Source organism: Octopus sinensis, linkage group LG7 (assembly GCF_006345805.1).
Source record: "Octopus sinensis linkage group LG7, ASM634580v1, whole genome shotgun sequence".
Classification (NCBI taxonomy): domain Eukaryota; kingdom Metazoa; phylum Mollusca; class Cephalopoda; order Octopoda; family Octopodidae; genus Octopus; species Octopus sinensis.
In genome coordinates, this window is record NC_043003.1 from 50073018 (window position 1) to 50093265 (window position 20248).

Here is a 20248-nt window from a genome sequence, read left to right on the forward strand (position 1 = left end):
ATGGGATTGCACCTAGAAAGTTACCCTCGCAAGACACAAGTCCGGGCAAGGTTGTTTATAGAAGACCAGCAGCCGCCCATGGATACCGGCCTCCCCTTTCCACGCCACCAGTGTTATCCGAGGGAAAGGCAAAGGCTGATACAGCTTGGCACCTGTGACGTCGCAACTCATTTCTACAGCTGAGTGAACTGGTGCAACGTGAAATAAAGTGTCTTGCTCAAGAACACAACTCTCAGCCCGGTCCGGGATTCGAACTCACAACCTCACGATCGTAAGCTCGACGCTCTAACCACTGAGCCATGCACCTTCATACATTTAAACGTAGACTACCATTAATAAGATATTCTTTTCTACTCTAAGCACCAGTCTAGTAATTTTGGGGATGAGGGGGCCAGTCGATTAGATCAACCCCAGTATGCAATTGGTATTTAATTTATTGACTCCGAAAGAGATGAAAGGCAAAGTAGACATCAGCAGAATTTGAACTCAGAACGTAAAGACAGATGAAATACCTATTTCTTTACTACCCACAGGGGCTAAGCATAGGGGACAAACAAGCAGGACAACTAACTGATTAAGTCGATTATCATCGACCCCAGTGCGTAACTGGTACTTATTTAATCTACCCCGAAAGGATGAAAGGCAAAGTCGACCTCGGCGGAATTTGAACTCAGAACGTAGCGGCGGACGAAATACCACAAAGCATTCGCCCGGCGTGCTAACGTCTCTGCCAGCTCGCCGCCTTATGGGAAGAAAAATATTCTTCTCTACTCTAGGCACAAGGCCCGAAATTTTTGAGGAGGGGTCTAGTAGATTAGCTCGACCGCGGAACGCAATTGGTACTTAAGTTATCGACCCCGAAAGGATGAAATGCAAAGTCAACCTCAGCAGAATTTGAACTCAGAACGTAAAGACAGACGAAATACCTATTTCTTTACTATCCACAAGGGGTTAAACACAGAGAGGACAAACAAGGACAGACAAACGGATTAAGTCGATTATATCGACCCCAGTGCGTAATTGGTACTTATTTAATCGACCCCGAAAGGATGAAAGGCAAAGTCGACCTCGGCGGAATTTGAACTCAGAACGTAGTGGCAGACGAAATACCGCTAAGCATTTCGCCCGGCGTGCTAACATTTCTGCCAGCTCACCGAATTATATTCTTTTCTACACTTGGCACAAGGCCCGAAACTTTATGCAACTGGTACTAAATTTATCGATCCCGAAAAGGATGAGAAGCAAAGTCGACCTCGGTGGAATTTGAACTCAGAACGTAAAGACAGACGAAACACCGCTAAGCATTTCGCCCGGCGTGCTAACGTTTCCGCCAGCTCGCCGCCTTACCATTAATAATATATTGCAAAACCATGAACATGTTCGCAGTCTTTTCTATAGGAACAGGAACACCTTAAGTGTACAAGCCACTTAACAGAAACCTAATTAAACAACTTTTCAACTTTGATGTAAACATGATTGTTAAGTAAGAGATAGCGTAATGAAATATGCTAACATTAACTTGACTATTGTTTTACATACGGATGGCGTCTCCGAGTAGTGTTAATTGTTGTTTTTTTTTTCTAATATAATTCCATTCAGATCTAGAATGATTTATAGGGATTATTAAGACGATATCTGTTCTTGTTTAGCGATTTATTTTATAAAACACCAGATACAGTAAACAGCTTACGCGCGCACATAGACTAGGGCACATCATCAAAATTCAATAACACACAATCATGTAGAGTCGCACGTATTTACGCACGCACGCACACACACACACACACACACACACACACACACACACACACACACACACACACACACACACCTCTCAAACATCACTATAACGACCAGACGATCGAATGTTGTTATACGTCGTTGGTCTCAGCGTTGTACCTTTCGAATGGTGGCAGCCCACCGGTTAGACGGCCTAGCCAACATTTGCCTATACATACATACATACATACATACATACATACATACATACATACATAACATACATACATACATACATACATACATACATACATACATACATACATACATACTTACATGCTGCTGAGACCCCCTTCGGTCATGACTGACCATGGGATTGCACCTAGAAAGTTACCCTCCCAGGACCAAGTACAGGCAAGGGTAGTTTATGAAACTAGGTTCTTTGGAACTTGGAGTTCGCTAATGTACATGAGAATGAGATTGGAAAGAAGAGAAGACAAAGCTCTATAAGTGCCCCACCCCATACATCTTTCCTTCTGTGTACTTCCACCTATTTTCCGTTCGGGTAATAATAAATTCTCCCTGAACCGATGTCACATAAAGACCGAGTATTTCACCATTCTTAAACAATCTAGAAACGTCTAATATATTGTGTTATTGAAGATTACACTTGAGATATCCACAAATTAAGAATAATTATATTTCTAGTGTATGTACCAAACTCCAGCTATGGCATTCATTATTCACAGGAATTCTTTGACAACTTTCAAGAAGTAATAAATTATCTTCCACCAAACGAAGAATTTTTATAATGGGAGATTTTAATGCTGTAATTGGAAATGATAAGAATGAAGACTGGACACGAGTTATGCGAAAATATAGAATTGGAATTCATAATGAAAGAAAATTAAATCTTCTCCAATTTTGTACAATTAATAATCTCATTTACTCTAATTGTATATTCACACGCAACGAGTGTAAGCGTTTATATATATGGATTTGAGCAGACTGACGAACGAAAAGTCAGAGAGAGATTGCAAATTAATTGCCTGCCAAGGTGATGGAAATCCCACCTGAAAAACTGTAGAACATAATTCTGCGGAAACAGGGTCTCATTATTCGCTAGAAATGGCAAGCATTAACATTCTGTCAAAAGTACGACATAGGACATACACGAAATCTTTTTTAAATGCTGCATTCTAGAGAAACTATGCACACATATTCACCTATACACAAACATACACATACACACACACGCACACGCGCGTAAACACCCCCACACACATACATACACATGCGCGCGCACACAATATACACACACGCACACAAGCACACACACACAAGCACACACACACTCACACACACACCACACACACACAAACACACACACACACACGCACATAAGCACATGTCCATCACAGAAATTTGAAATTGAAGTTGTATGCCGATTAGATGCGTTTTCAGAGCAAGATGGTACGGAGAATTTTCGGAGAATTTTCGGAGAATTTTTTTCATACAATCAAAAAATATTGTGCATTACATAGCAGGAGAAGAAATTGGCATCAAAAAACACCGACAGACAAATGGAAGTTCTATCGGCAGACGCTGTAGATATGTGTGATAAAAACGAAAGTAAGCGAAATCGCATATGATTGCCTTTCAACATAACACCGATTTCAGAAATAGATATAAAGAATTAAACAAAAATCCAAAAATACTTGAGAGACAACAGAAGAATAAAAATCTAATAACCAAAAATACAAGTAAAAAAGAACGCTTTCTAAAGAAATAAATACATATTAGCTATTTCAGCGAACCAGACAACTGGAAGGAGGGAAAATCTCGAAATGGTGTTGGTAGTAAAAGAGTCGCAAGGAATGCTGCAAGTGAAACAAACAATGCATTAATCAGATGATGAATGCATTTTGAAAAGCATTTCAGTACACAATTCTTTGATAAAGATGAAACTTAATGCGAGATAGACCAAATAACATTGATTATGGCATAGGAAACTTCTCACCAATCACTAAAATAAATAAGTCGAAAATGCTATTAAATAGTTTAAAACAGAAAATGGGTAAGATCAAGATACGCCAGGTATGGGTAGCACACAGACAGTAATAATCAATACAAGCTAGTTCTGTAATGATAAAGACATAAAAATTGTTTAATCAAATCATTACAAAAGAAAAGTCTCCCTACAGACTGGTCAATAATAATAGCGAACCTCATCCATAAGGAAGGAAATAAATTGAATCCAGAAAATAATATTACTTTCAATTCCAGGAAAAGTATTTTATGAGATTCTACTAAGCAGATGTGCACCAATAACCATAAGAAGCTTAAGCGAAACGCAATGTGGTTTTTAGACCAGCAAGAAGAACAATTGATGCAGTCTTTATTGCCTGTCAAGAATCAGAAAAAGGCAGGGAGACATAAAATTCCACTGCATTTTCATTTCATTACTTTTAAATTAGTTTTCGATACAATATAACGGAAAGCGCCATAGAAGGTGTTGTTGTAGATACGAGATCATCAAAAGATTGCGTCAGTTATAAAATACATGTACACAATGTGCTGTACACCTTAGAGAACTTGCGCTGATTGGTTTTGAGTAATTGCTGAAGCTAAACAATGATGTATTACGTCACCGAGCTTCTTTAATATTTTCCCTATTAGCTAACCAACCAAACCAAACCAATATAAACCAAACCAAACTAAATCAAACTAAACCAACCAGCCTACCAGCCAACCAACCAACCAGCCAGCCAGTTAACCAACAAATCCACCAACCAACCAATTTAATAACTGTCTAACTAATATGTACAAACACATTGATGGAAGTGTTTCCCTTTCAAGCACATATACATACACTTGTATTTCGTATGCATGCATGCATCCATCCTTCCATTCATACGTCCACCCATCCATCCATCCATCCATCCATCCATCCATGCATGCATGCAAACATACATACATACATACATACATACATACATACATACATACATACATACATACATACATATACTCAGAGATGTAGTAAAGCAAGGAAACTATATCAAGAATTTCAATCAAAATCAATCAGCATTGTAGAGTGAAAAGAGAGGGCAATCAATGAAGGTTATAGAGGGTCCTTCCCATGAAGTTATGAATTCATTCTGAGAGAAAGTTTGGGGAGAGGGAAAAAGGATTTAATGAAGATGCAGTCTGGTTAGAAGTAGTGCTGTCCTTGCATTGCATCACAAGCATAAGAATATCAATGGCGATATTCTTCAGACTGTGATAGGAAAGTATCAGGATAAAACAGGGCATGAAAGGGCCTTGATTGTCGTCTACTCAATAAAAAAACGTGACCTTCTATTGAGGGTATTTTATTGATCTTTACCAGCTTTCTGTCAATGGAGGTATAAATATAGCAAGTTTTTGGTATTGGCAAAAATACAAATCTGATACCGGGAAAAAAAAATCATTCATACGGTTTAGAATTTGTCATAAATGAATGCGTAAAATGCACGCAGTACATCCAAAACTACTCCCTCTGGATCATAATTGTGATAGTAATACTATCTCCACGACTGAACACGCAGCTTAAGAAACGATATGAAGTTTGAGAATGTATTGGGCAATTTGATCTATTAAACAAAACTATAGTGTGAGCTGTTCGTCGGCATAGGAAAAAATTTAGCTGCAGAGGGCTGGATTACAAGAAGACTGTTGGCTCTATCGCTCCACTCCTTAATGCTAGAGATCCTTCAACTAGAATGGAAGGTATGATAATCAGAGCGTGTTGGGTAATCATCATGAAATTAAATACAGAAGGTCATTGAACTGCATATTGTTCCTGATAGGAAAAAGTATCCTCTCAGGGTGTATTTCAAGGTGACGATTTCTTCTTCTTCTTCTTCTTCTTCTTCTTCTTCTTCTTCTTCTTCTTCTTCTTCTTCTTCTTCTTCTTCTTCTTCTTCTTCTCCTTCCATTTTTCTTCTTCTTCTTCTTCTTCTTCTTCTTCTTCTTCTTCTTCTTCTTCTTCTTATTCTTCTTTGTGTGTATGTGTGTGTGTGTGTGTCTGTGTCTAAGTGAACACTTTGTCCTTAATCTTCAGAGTACGTATTTAACTCGCAGGAAAACAGAAACATCACCCTGACATGTAGTTTCTTTGTGGTTGTCCTGAAAATACATGCCAAAAATATGAACGATACGAAGACGCACTTTGACCTCGTTGGGACATTCTCAGAGGATATAGAAATGAAGTTCGGTCTCAAACATCTCTACTTGGTTATAAAACGAGGGGTAATTATAAGCTTGTGAGAAACATCTCTATCAATGGCCAAGCTATTTCTCCGATATCTGGCGAGGAATGTTGTTGGAATCTAGGGATAGGACTTATAACACAAAACGCATTATGAAGGAATATAATACTCGGATGAAAATTATAGTCTTTTGTACTATATATTAGTTTACTGTGCGAATACTTATACCAACATTTTGGTTTTACGATTGGACGCTAGATGAGATTCGAGCAATTGATGTTAAGAACCAGAAAGTCATTAACCACCACCAGATATTTGCCATCGATAGTAATAATAAATGATGCAGAGCCTTAGCGTCGATTCAATCATCCTTCCAGTGCCACATCATATATCTTCGTTAACATTTACTAACGATTAAGTGTTAAAGCGCATCCAGCGATCAAATCTACGTAAATAAGGCAGATGACATCATGAGAGTTAGAAAGAAGTTCTTGCGAACGTGTTCCTTGGCTGATGACCCGGAATTCGTACGTAGAAGTTGCTTCACTCAGCCACAACACAGCTTCGGATGAAAAGCTTTTTCCTTATCAGCATGTTATGTATGGATGGCAAGATGGATTATAGGTGGCGAGTTGGCGAAATTATTAGCGCGTTGGATAAAATGCTTAACGACATTTCTTCCGGCTCTTTACCTTCTGAGTTCAAATACTGCCCAGGGTAATTTTGCCTTTCGCCTTTCAGTGTCAATAAAACAAAGTACCAGTCATGTACCTGTGACGATGTAATTGACTAGCTCCTCCCTTTGAAACTGCTGGCCTCGTGCCAAAATTTGAGACCATTTTGTCGTCAGAAAACTACAAAGTGAACAATTACGTACATTACTACAGAGGTCAAGCTCGAATCAACAGCAATTTTGTTAACTCTCATTTTGAAAGTTATACTTTAGCAACCTCAGAACAAGAAATAACAACGAAATGCTAGAGTTATAAAAGAATTAAGAGTGCAAGTATGTGATGCAAGCTTTGTTGATTTATCATCAAAATGTTAAATCACATCCTCACGTAATAAACTGCTCTTCAAATACGATTCTATCTGCCGGTATAGCATGATGCCGTGACGAGAAGATAATTCAATATAATCCATAGAACGGCTAGTGCCGAAAACAGAAATATATGATGCCACATCAATGCAGAAAGTATAGTCACATATCTTTTATCTTTTACTTGCTTCAGTCATTGGACTGCGGCCATATTTAGTATTTCTAAAAGTCTGGTACTTACTTTCCAGTTTCTTTTGCCGAATGGCTAGGTCACGATGACGTATGGCTAGGTCATGATGACGTAAACAAACGCGGTGAGGTATTGGTGATGCGGGCAAACAGACAGAAACACACACAAACAGAGAGAAACACATACACACACACGCACACACACAGACACACACACAGACACACACTCACTCACGAAGTTGTCTGTCAAATTCATTCACGTATAGTTTCTATCTATCAAATTCATTCACAAGCTTTAGTCGGCCCAGGGTCATAGTTAGAAGACATTAGCCGAAAGTGCCGCTCTGTCGGACTGAACCCGAAACTTCGTGGCTTCAAAGCGAGACATCTCCACACCTATATACAGCTATGCTTAATAAAACCAGCGGAATGTTTCTGCCAAACTTCTAAAATGCAAATATAGACAGAACAGACAATCTAAGACAGAGAAGAGACGCTGTGCATAATAGAAGGAAATCGGTTGCCCAGCACACGTTAATACAAGATTAAAATAATGAAAGAAAACTTCTACATCAAACTAACGAGATATACCCGGACATTACAACCATATTATAACTAGATTAGAGCCAGTGATTGGAGGTCGTGGTTATGTAACTATCAGCCTCAACACTAATCTTATGAAGTTGAATAGAGAAAAGAAACGTATATACGGTGTTGGTGTGTTTACGTCCCCGTAGGCCAGCCGTTCGGCAAAAGAGACCGAGAGAATAAGCACTAGAATTACAAAGAATTAAGTCTTGGGGTTGATTTGTTCGATTAGAACCCTTCATGACGGTACTCCAGCATGGCTGCCGTCAAATGACTGAAACAAGCAAAATAAATAAATAAATAAAAGAATACACGCACACACACACACACACACACACACACACACAAATAAATACATTATACTGCGTTTGTAACACAGAAAACACGCATATAACCTTTCCCGGCTGTTCTGTCCTATGCACAAACTCATACAGACACACAGGGACATACTTATACAATAAATACCTTCAATTGCATTTGGTAAGGCAAACATTCTCAATATCTGTACGCAAGCGCACATATTTACACACACGCACACACACACACACACATACACATTGCTATATACAAGTGTGTGTGTGTGTATGTAAACTGTGTATATAATTGTGCTTGCATGAATGTGTTTATGTACCAGCCTATTGCTCCCTCCTCCTCTCTGTCACTCTCTCTTTCTCACAAATATTCACACACACACACACACACACACACACACACACACACACACACACACACACACACACACGTTCTCAGCTGATCAGAAGACTCCAAACAATGTACTAATTCATAGACCTAGTTCACAGTCTATATACAACGAGACCAACCTATCTTAATGGCCATTAAGTAAAGCAAGACAGAAAGAACAGTGTGTCAATTGTAGTAATTTCAGAAGAAGGAAGAAAAGAAAGGACATTGTCTGTTTCCTTATTCACTACTACAATAAAGAAGGGGACAGAAGAAGAAGAAGAAGAAGAAGAAGGAAGAAGAAGGAGAAGAAGAAGGAGAAGAAGAAGGTGAAGAGGAAGAAGAAGAAGAAGAAGGTGAAGAGGAAGTAGAAGAAGAAGAAGAAGAAGAAGAAGAAAAAGGAGAAGGAGAGGAAGAAGAAGGAGAAGAATAAGGAGAAGAAGAAGAAGAAGAGAAGAGGTGGTGAAGAGGAAGAAGAAGAAGAAGGTGAAGAGGAAGAAGAAGGTGAAGGGGAGGAAGAAGAAAAAGGAAAAGAAAAGGAGAAGAAGAAGAAGAAGGAGGAGGAAGAGGAGATGATGATGAAGAAGAAGTAGAAGAAGAAGAAGGAAAAGAAGAAGAAGAAGAAAGAGATGGAGGAGGTGGTGTAAACAAAAGTGACTTTGTTCACTATGAAGCTTTATCCGAATTGAATAATGATAATGATGATAATGATGGTTTTTGTGGACAGCGGGGATCGGTCAATTAAATGGACATTAATAATTGACTAGTACAGGAGATCTCAACCAGGGTCTATATGGGCCCTGGGGTCCACTCAAGAAAATAGTAAATTAAGGGATCCACAATAGTATTTTAAAAGCCCCTGAAAAACATTTTGCTTTAGCTCAGTGGTTCTCAAACATTTTGGACCACAGCCCCCAAAATACCCTCAGCGCCCCCACCCTTATTTTTATGTATAAATAAATATTTTATATTTTAATAATTTATACATACTATGAATCATTTGATATTTAATACATTATATAATTTAAGGCGGCGAGCTGGCGGAAGCGTTAGCATGCCGGGCGAAAGGCTTAGCGGCATTTCGTCTGCCGTTAGGTTCTGAGTTCAAATTCCACCGTGGTCGACTCTGCCTTTCATCCTTTCTGGGTCGATTAAATAAGTACCAGTTAAGCACTGGGGTCGATGTAATCGACTTAATCCCTTGTTTGTGCCCTCTATATTTAGTCCCTTGTGGGCAATAAATAAAAAAAATATTATAAGAGATAATGGTGTCATTGAGACCCCTTGCATCTATTTTCTTTCCTCCACCTCACTCTCTATTTTGTATCACATCTATACTAACTATGACTTAACTATCCTCTCACACCGTCTCCGATGAAGGTATATAATTAATAAATATCCCAGAAACAGCTGTAAGACCTTCTATCAATAAATGCTCTAAAATCTACACAGTCTTGGTTTTTTTTATCTTATTACGCAAAAAATTCTTAAATATAATATTATATATTTTGCATACAATACTATAATAATATCATAAATTCATAGCATCCCCCAATCCACTGCTTTCTTTCCAATGACTCCTCTTTCTGTACCGCCCCCACCCACAAATACACGGCCCTGTTAGACACCAGCGACCACCTAGACCCTCTCAACGCCCAGCGTGGGGCGGTAGCGCCCACTTTGAGAACCAATGCTTTAGATGTATGTATTGCAAGAAACAGCCAGGTTTTTTTTTTCTGTAACATTTTACATAGTTCAACCTACCCAAATTCATGTGTGTAAAACAAAATAGGAATTTTGAAAGAAGTCTCTATAAAACTATGGCGTCCACCAGAATAAAATAGTGATCAAAGGGGTCGATAGGGTAAAAAATTGTTGAGAGGCCCTGGACTAGTATATATATTTTAGTGATCCCAGAATGATGAAGAACAACGTCGATCTCGGTGTGATTTGAATACAGAGCGTTAAAGGAGGAAGTTGACGCAAGACAAGCAGATGAGGGGCCATTGTAGGACGTATGCAAAAACACTGAGGATTAAAGTGTATCTTGTATCTTTATTTTTTGTTTCAGACATTAGACTGTGGCCATGCTGGAGCACCGCTCTGAAGAATTTTAGTCGAATGAATCGACCCAAAATCTTTTTTTTTTTAAAGTCTGGTACTTATTCTAGCAATATCTTTTGTCGAATCGCTGCGTTATGGATATGAAAGCACACCAACACCGGTTGTCAAGCGGTTTTAGAGGACAAAGACACACACACACACACACACATACACATAGATATATACGACGGGCTTCTTTCAGTTTCTTATTTCTTTATTGCCCACAAGAGACTACACACAGAGGGGACAAACAAGGATAGCCAAACGGATTAAGTCGATTATATCGATCCCAGTGCGTAACTGGTACTTATTTAATCGACCTCGAAAGGATGAAAGGCAAAGTCGACCCCGGCGGAATTTGAACTCAGAACGTAACGGCAGAAGAAATACCCATTTCTTTAATAACCCCAAGGGGGTAAACATAGAGAGGAGAAACAATGACTGACAAACAGATTAAGTCGATTATATCGACCCCAGTGCGTAACTGGTACTTATTTAATCGACCCTGAAAGGATGAAAGGCAAAGTCGACCTCGGCGGAATTTGAACTCAGAACGTAACACCAGACGAAATACCGCTAGCGTTTCTGCCAGCGCGCCGCCCGGCGTGCTAACGTTTCTGCCAGCTCGCCGCCTTGGACTCCTTTCAGTTTTTGTCTACCAAATCCACTCACAAGGCTTTGGTCGGCCCGAGATTATGGCAGAATAAACTCCCCACCACAGAGCAGGATTGAGCTCGGAGTCATGTGGTTGGGAAGCTTCTTACTAGACAGCCACGCCTGCGCGGGGATAAGTATATCATGAGATCCCATATAAGGGTCAATCCTAATAACGCTGACTACCAAAAGAGAAAGAAGTTCCTCCTCTCTGTTGTTGCTTCTCATCAACAGTTGCAGATTCGCGTTATGATTATTCAACCACTCTGTGAAGACATGGCTTCGTGGTTAGGACATTCGGTTCGTGACCATAAGATCATGAGTTCGATTCTCAGTGGTGCGTTGTATCCTCGAGCAAAACACTTTATTTCACGTTGCTCCAGTCCACTTAGCTGGCAAAAATGAGAAGTACCTATATTTCAAAAGGTCAGCTTTATCACATTATGTGTCACGCTTAATCTCTCTGAGAACTACATTAAGGGTTCGATTGTGGAGTGAGTGCTAAGCTACTTGCACGGTAATTTCTCAAGCAGGCTGTTCCGTTGATCGGATCAACTGGAACTCGTGTCGTTGTAGCCGACACAGTGCCAGTTATTCATCCACTCTAAACTCACCCACCCTCATTTCAGCAAATTTAAATTTAACAGCAACTTCCGTTTTGACCTTCTTCTTCCTCTTCAAGTTGTAGTTGCAAATATTGATGAGACCTTTGTCACAGAAGAAATTCTATGCTTTCAGTCCATTTATTGCATCTACCACAGAATCAACTTTGTCTCAAGGTAGAACCAAACTAGCTCTCTTTTCTTGTAAAAGGAAAGTCATAGCAGATTTTCATGATGAAATCAGCTAACTACCGGATCTGCATAAGCAGGATAGTTGTTTCTGACAAAAGCACAAGAGCTGAAATTTGGGGGTCACTCGATTATAATAACCTAAGCATTGCTAGTTAACAGCTATCACAATTTCTCTCTCTCACTAGGACCAGTGTCTCGCCTTTTCTCTGAGTCCCCGTCTCCTGATGAAGTCGTAGTGTTGCGCCTTAAACCTGGCAGAATCCATTCCTCTTCAGTTCTGATTACAATCGATTTCTTTCTGAGAGAAAGAAGAATTGATCCACTAGTACTTAACTAGTACGTTATTTATCGATTCTCAAGGAATGAAAGGCAAAGTTGCCCCGGGTGGAATTTGAACTCAGATTGTAGACACTCAAAACAAATATAACAAGAGAATCTATATGACGATCTAACCACTCGGCTAATTCACTACCTTGAAAGCGAGTTAAGTTTTTCTATTAAGAGAAACGAAGTTGCTGTTATATATTGTAAGCTTTTAATGATTTTTTTCAGCGGTTACATTACAAAGCCAAGTTAAGATGATAAAGAGAACGAAATGTTAAAGTATTGAGAAAAGATGAAAAAAGAAAAAAAAAAAAAAAAGAAAAAGATGTAGCACTTAATTTTACTTTTGTCCATTCTAGTTACGAGTTCAAATCCCACTGGAGTTGACTTTACATATTATCCCTCCAATATTCTGTAATGTAAGCAGCAGACACAAACTCAAAGCGAATCAGTCTTATACAATAATTGGATTTGTTCTTATTTTAGAAAGTTAAAAACGGACACTAACGAAACGTCAAAATGATGCACACAGTGCTGTCATTGGATTATCTTCCAGTTCTATTTATATGATCAACGTATATTGAGTGACTAATCTCCGTCTTTAGATTCCTGTAAAGAAAGACTACATACGTTAAAGGGAAATGCGTTTATTGTCAGTATTCTATAAAACAAAAGGAATCTCAGGTCATAGAAGTAAAGTAGTAAAAGAAAATAGAACTACGATCATTCATAAGACAACAGAACAAGACAATGAGTTGGCGGAGTCGTTACTGCGCCGGACAAAATACTTAGCGGCGTCTCTTCTGGCTTTTATGTTTAGAGGTCAAGTTCTGCCTAAGGTCAACTTTACCTTTCATCCTTCTGGGGTCGATAGAATAAGAACCAGTTGATGTAATCGACTGACCCCCGCCCAAATTTCAGGCCTTGTGCCTATAATAGAAAGGATTATTATTATTATTATTATTATTATTATTATTATGAGTAGTAGTAGTAGTAGTAGGAGGAGGAGGAGGAAGAGGAGTAGCAATAGTATTAGTAGTACTGAAAATGGCGGACTGGAAGAATCGTTAGGATATCGGGCAAGATGCTTAGCGGCATTTTGTCCGTACTTACGTTCTGAGTTCAAATTCCGTCGAAGTTGACATTGCTTTTCATCCTTTCGGCCTTGTTTCTACGGCTGAAAGGATTACTATTATTGAAAATGGCGACCTAGCAAAATCGTTAAGCAGGTCGGATAAAATGCTTAGCAGCATCTCTTCCGGCTTTTTTTTTTGCTCAGAGTTCAAATTCTGCCTAGGTTGTGTTTATGGGTGCAAAGATATAATTGGTTCTTACCCAAATATACCGTTGCACCCATAAACACATTTTTTCAGATCTGCCACTACCTACCTACCTACCTTACGAATCCTCACAAAAGAAAAAAGAGAGACACAGAGAAAAAAAGGAAGACTATGGAAATATTTACAAAACGTTTCATTGAATTTTTTCTTCAATCTGTTTTTCTTCTTAATTCACCTTTGTTTTACTCTTAGTTTAAAAGTTGAAAAGACAGAAACCGGCACACTCACCATTACAAATGTATTTCATGATAAAAATATTTTAGCATTTTCTACCTTGACGTAGATACACATGCATTACATACATACATACATACATACATACATAGATACATAGATACATACATATATACATACATACATACATACATACATACATACATACATACATACATACATACATACATACATACATACATACATACGAGCTGGTGCTGAAAAGTTCCTGGCTTTGGTTAAAAGAAGATACAGGAGGATCAGTTAATTATGATTTTATTCAACATATTCTTCTCAGATTCATACAGTTATTACCGAGGTCCTGCAGCTTTTCTAAGCCCCGTAAAAGAACTTGGAATGTTAGGCCCCCAACTTTCCAGCACCCCCTTGTACATTCATACACTTATTTATCTCGGATGCGATGGCTTGCAGTTTCTGTTCTGACTCTTTGAGTTCTGACAGTTATGCACGCGATGACATTAAATTAAGTATCTCAGTCTTTGTCTTCTCGCCCAAACCGCTTGACAATCGGTGTTGGCTTGTTTACGTCCCAGTTCGGTAAGAGAACCGATAGAATATAATAATAATAATAAATACTGGAGTCAATTCATTCGACTTGAATCCTTCGAGTCAGTGCCCCAGCATGACCGTAGTCCAATGACTGAAACAAGTAAAAATAAAAGATAATAAAAACATTAAATCGTGAAGATGGTTCAAGATACAATGAGACCATTAGAGAATGGTACTTGATAAGTTTTTCTTGTCCACACCCACTATAAGAAATCTAAAGGGCGCGCCCTTCTGGCTGGAATCCATATTTATAGAGAGGTACAGTTTATTACTGAATGTAGTAGTTACAATGGATGATTAACATGTGCACCCTTATTTTATTGTAATGAATTGAAATTATGAAGATTTATCCTTCGTCGGCTTCGACAATGAGTAATCACTTGTTCGATCCACTGAACTACCTGTTAACTTTACGTGATAATGGCTGAGTATCCCTGAGACAATTATATATTTAACGTTTTTCTTATACGGATTTAGTATGTGGCAACATGAGAAAAAGATGGACCTTTGAATTAGCGATGTAATCCTGTTAGGCGACTAATTGGCTAAGTATTTAGAATGTTGGATAGAATGCTTCGCTGTATATGCTGGAACTCTTTCTTTTGAGTCCAAATCCTGAAGGAGTCAACTTTGTTTTTCATATTTTTGAGGTCTAGAAAAATGTACTCATCCATTACAACGGATTACCAAAATTGATAGATGGTCGGGTGAGATGGCTTGCAGTTACTGTTCTGACTCTTTGAGTTCTGACAGTTATGCTCGCGATGACATTAGGATCAAGCTGCATCGACCAAAGTCGGTAATCTTTCCTTTTAATAAACATCGGTGACATAGAGAGAGAGGAGACTTACATGCGCAGGTAACTGCTAGTTTTTTCTTTAAAAATCTTACCAAGGCCTGCGTACACATGTGCAAATGCAAGGTCAACATTTGACAAAGGTCCTACACGTAATCCAGCCAAAGACTTTCACAAAGTTTGTGTATATCCAGTTCCACTCACTGTACACGAGTCGAGGGGACGCATTGTAAATAATATTCTTTTCTATTCTAGGGACAAAGCACGAAATTTTTGGGGAAGGGGGCCTGTCGATTAGATCGACCCCACTACGCAACTGGTATTTAATTTATCGACTCCGAAGGATGAAATATAAAGTCGACCTCGACAGAATTTGAACTCAGAACGTAAAAATAGACGAAATACCGCTAGGCATTTCGCCCAGCGTGCTAACGTTTCTTATTTTTTTATTGCCCAGAAGGGGCTAAACATAGAGGAGACAAACAAGGATAGACAAAGGAATTAAGTCGATTATATCGAACCCAATGCGTAACTGGTACTTATTTAATCGACCCCGACACGATGAAAGGCAAAGTCAACCTCGGCGGAATTTGAACTCAGAACGTAGCAGCTGACGAAATACCTATTTCTTTACTACCCCCAAGGGGCTAAACACAGAGAGGACAAACAAGGACAGACAAACGGATTAAGTCGATTACATCGACCCCAGTGCGTAACTGGTACTTAATTTATCGACCACGAAAGGATGAAAGGCAAAGTCGACCTCGGCGGAATTTGAACTCAAAACGTAACGGCAGACGAAATACGGCTACGCATTTCGCCCGGCGTGCTAACGTTTCTGCCAGCTCGCCGCCTTCATTGTAAATAATATTGTTTACTCAATGTACCGCGCATTGGGATTGCACTTGGTACTTCGTGATTACAAAGCAAACTTCTTAACCACTCTGCTATGCCTGCATCCTTACGACATAGTCTATTTATGTTCGATACATTCAAATTTCAAGTACTGCAGGGTTTGTAGTCATCTTTATGATTTTGTTTTATAAGGCAATAATGCATTAGGAAATTATTAAACGATGTCCGAACACATTTTTTATGTCTTGTCTAGTATTTGCGGCAAAAAGGCTTTATCTCATTGCTTGAGTCTACAAAATCGTAAAGAAGAAAATTTTTACAAGCATTTTTTTTTTCAATATATTTTTTTATCTTTTACTTGTTTCAGTCATTGAACTGAAGCCATGCTGGGTTCCACTTGAACAGTTTTGTCGAAGAAATCGGTGCAGTGGCCAAGTGAAAACTTTCTCTTCTTAATATAGTGTATTTAGAATATGTATGGAAGTAGTATTTTGCTCGCGGGCAATATTTCGCCAGCATCTAAATTTGAAATCGCTTATTTACAAAGTGTCCAAAATCCGCTTTGAAAAATGAATAAATAATAAAAAATGCGCCCTCTTAGAGCCTATCCGGGCTCATGGGCCCGGATTCCCGGTTTCAATGGCGTATGCGTTCCCCAGCTGGACGGGACGCCAGTTCATCGCAGCGTTACTCATTTTTGCCAGATGAGTGGATTGGAGCAACGTGAAATGAAGTGATTTGCTTAAGAACACAACGCGTCGCCCGGTCCAGGAATCGAAACCACAATCTTACGATTATGATGCTGACACCCTAACCACTAAGCCACGCGCCTCCACAAATAAATAACAAATAGATGAATAAACTAAAACGTTTAAATTTTAAGGATCAAAATAGTAATTCAATACGTTTCATACATTTGAATTTATACAATTAAAGGTTCATTACTTTTCTCTGTACAACTGCATCTTCCCATATGTTCTTATGCATTTATAATTCCCCAATGATATTTAAAAAAAAGGAGTCCTGCGCTTCTGATCTGGTAAAGCCAGCTTGGCAGTTTACACAACTGGCTTTCTTTCTTCGAGTAGTATCCTCATGGTAGATTTTGACTTCGACATCGCACGCCAACTCTGAAACACTACCCGCTTCCCAGCGATTAAACTCTGCCACCTTGTGGTACGAAATTGCGGTAGGGTGGTCTGAACTGTTGAAGATTTGGTGACATCGTCACCATGGTGTTAACGTAGTACCGGAGACAGGAAACGAACTATTGACATTCACGCTGTTGGACGACCGGCTACCTTATTGACTCGGGCCAGCTGTCACTCTCTGCTAGCCACTATATTATATTCGCAGTTAAATTAATGTGATGGGCTGAGGTGAGGTGGTGTGGTGTGGTGGGTTTTGGACGGGCTGGTGATACGGAGTGAACACGTAGGTTTCAAATGAAGAAGAAAAGAATAATGTTCTCACATGAATATCATTATAAGCAACAGGAAGTGAACGTAAAGTAAACAATAGGCTGCGAATGTTTCTGGAAAAGACCGAAGAAAGAAGAAAAGAAGAACCGGATTAATCGATTTGGCATATGACATATAAGTATTTCACGGAAATATGGGGGGCTTAGTGGCTGGATATAATGGATATTTCTGCAAAAACTCAGAGGATGACTTAAAACTAGAAATAACATTACTTTAAGTAAAAACAGTTGGAAAAACTTTCGCTTATTCTCTCAACCTACATCCGGTATATTAAAATTTACGACAAGTGGTATTCATTGAAAAAACACAAAAATACAAAATGAAACATATATATATATATATATATATATTATATATATATATATATACACACATACATACGTATGTATGTATGTATATATGTATGTATGTATGTATGTATGTATGTATATATATAATATATATATATATATATATATATATACATAAAAGGACGAGGGTTGAAATATTCTCGAGTCGAAGATATATGAAATAATTGAATCAAAGTCAAAGGCTTGCTATTACAGATGGGGTGTGTTGTGCTGGCTAAAGGTCCCTAATCTAAAAAGCCGAGAACCAAGTATATATATATATATATATATATATATATATATATATATATAATATATATATATATACATATGATAAAAAAGAGTGGGTGGGAGGTGGACGGCAGTTTAGTAAAGAAAAAAGGAAAGGAGGGGAAAAATAAGAAAAAAGAGGAAAATAGTAATTAATCCCTAAGAGACTGTAAGAAGAAACTAAGGTTAGTTAAAGTTTTGTTTTGATTGAATTATTTATTACTAAAGGTTGTTTTTTTATTTGTTTTATTTTCCCCCATATATCATAACAGGTTGTCTAAGAAAAGACGTGGGGGTGCTTAATGTGAAAACTTATACACACACACACACACACACACACACATACGCACACATGTACACGCGCGAACACACACGTCACACAAACGTATGTATATACACAAACACTTATGTGCACATATGGAGGTATATTTTTATCTTTTTCTATATATGTGTACATAAATATATGGACATTTATGTATACATGAATACATAAACACATATATAAATACACACACACACACATACATTTATATGCATATGTATATATAAACACATACGTATATGCATATATTCACACACACACACATATATATATATATATATATATATATATGCATATATATATATGTATATACATATATATATATATATATATATATATATATGCATATATATATGTATATACATATATATTATATTTATATATATATATATATATATATATGCATATATATATATGTATATACATATATATATATATATTATATTTATATATATATTATATATATATATTATATTTATATATATATATATATATATTTATATATATATATATATTTATATATAAATATTTATATATATATATATATATCAACATAGTCAACATAGGCAAGTACAAAAGTATCAAATGCCACACAACTTAAATTCTAGATTTATTAAAATTATCGCTGCTTCTATAGGATGTGCTATAATTACGAAATGGTAATTGTGAACAGCTTCAATGGATGGGGGAGATAATTACAAGAATCATATATTCTCCAAAGATGACATGTCATTAAGAAAAATGGCGGCATTCTCTGTGTGTGGATATATATATATATATATATATAATATATATATATATATATATAAAGTTAATCCAAACAAGAAAACACAGAAAAAAACACACCAACGCGAGGACGTGGAACAATTAAAGTATTATTTGACGCTCAGGAAAGAAGGGAAACCGAGGGAAAGCCACTAAGTGGTTTTCCATCACGCTAGAAATGGGAGTTAAATCCCAAACCACGGGGGTGTTATGTATTCGACTTTTTGTATTTATACGTCAATAGCGATTCTCGCTGATGAGCTATAAACGGTTTAATGCAATGATTGATTGATTGATTAATTAATTAGTGTATTTTATCCGTAAGGGCGAAATTTTGAAGTACGGGGATGACTAATTCTCTCAAACCGTTCTGCCGGCCTACATCCAACGTGCCAAAATAAGAATAACTTTTTCGTGATTTGGGATCTAACTCCCATCTCTAGAGTGATGGAAAACCACTTAGTGACTTTTCCTCGGTGTATAATCCCTATATACACATATAGTATAATAATATTTGCAGTCTACGGACATTTGTACTCACGGTGGCCACTGGTAAAAAATTAGTATTTAATTTGTACCTTGTATTTAAAATTTATATATATATATTGGGTTGGGTAACTAAGTTCCCGTGGTTTTTTTAAATTTGAATTTTTTAAAAGGTTTAATAAAAACTAACAACTAATTAATCAATAATGTATTCACCCTTGTTGTTTACAACTTCTTCCCAACGTTCAACAAGATTTTCAATACCTCCTTGGTAGAAATCGCCCGATTTCGACTCGAAAAATTGATCCAACCGAGCTCTCAATTCTGCATCAGTATTGAACGAAACTCCGCGTATAGCATTTGAAAGAGATCGAAAGAGGTAGAAATTCGTTGGTGCCAAATCAGAAGAGTACGGCGGGTGTTGCAGCAATTCCCAGCCATGCGTTTGAATGACTTCCTTGGTCATACTGGCGATAT

At 37.8% G+C, this 20248-nt stretch overlaps 1 long non-coding RNA gene across 1 annotated transcript in view; it reads right to left on the reverse strand.

Moving 5' to 3' along the window:
* The window catches only part of LOC118764085, a 29261-nt gene extending 11659 nt beyond the window's left edge, over window positions 1–17602 (reverse strand). The window contains exons 1-2 of the long non-coding RNA XR_004999875.1: window positions 17592–17602; window positions 14103–14109 (exon numbers count right to left, since the gene is read on the reverse strand). This is a non-coding gene — a long non-coding RNA (uncharacterized LOC118764085). The remainder of the gene's footprint in view (window positions 1–14102; window positions 14110–17591) is intronic.
* Between the last annotated feature and the right edge of the window lie 2646 nt (window positions 17603–20248).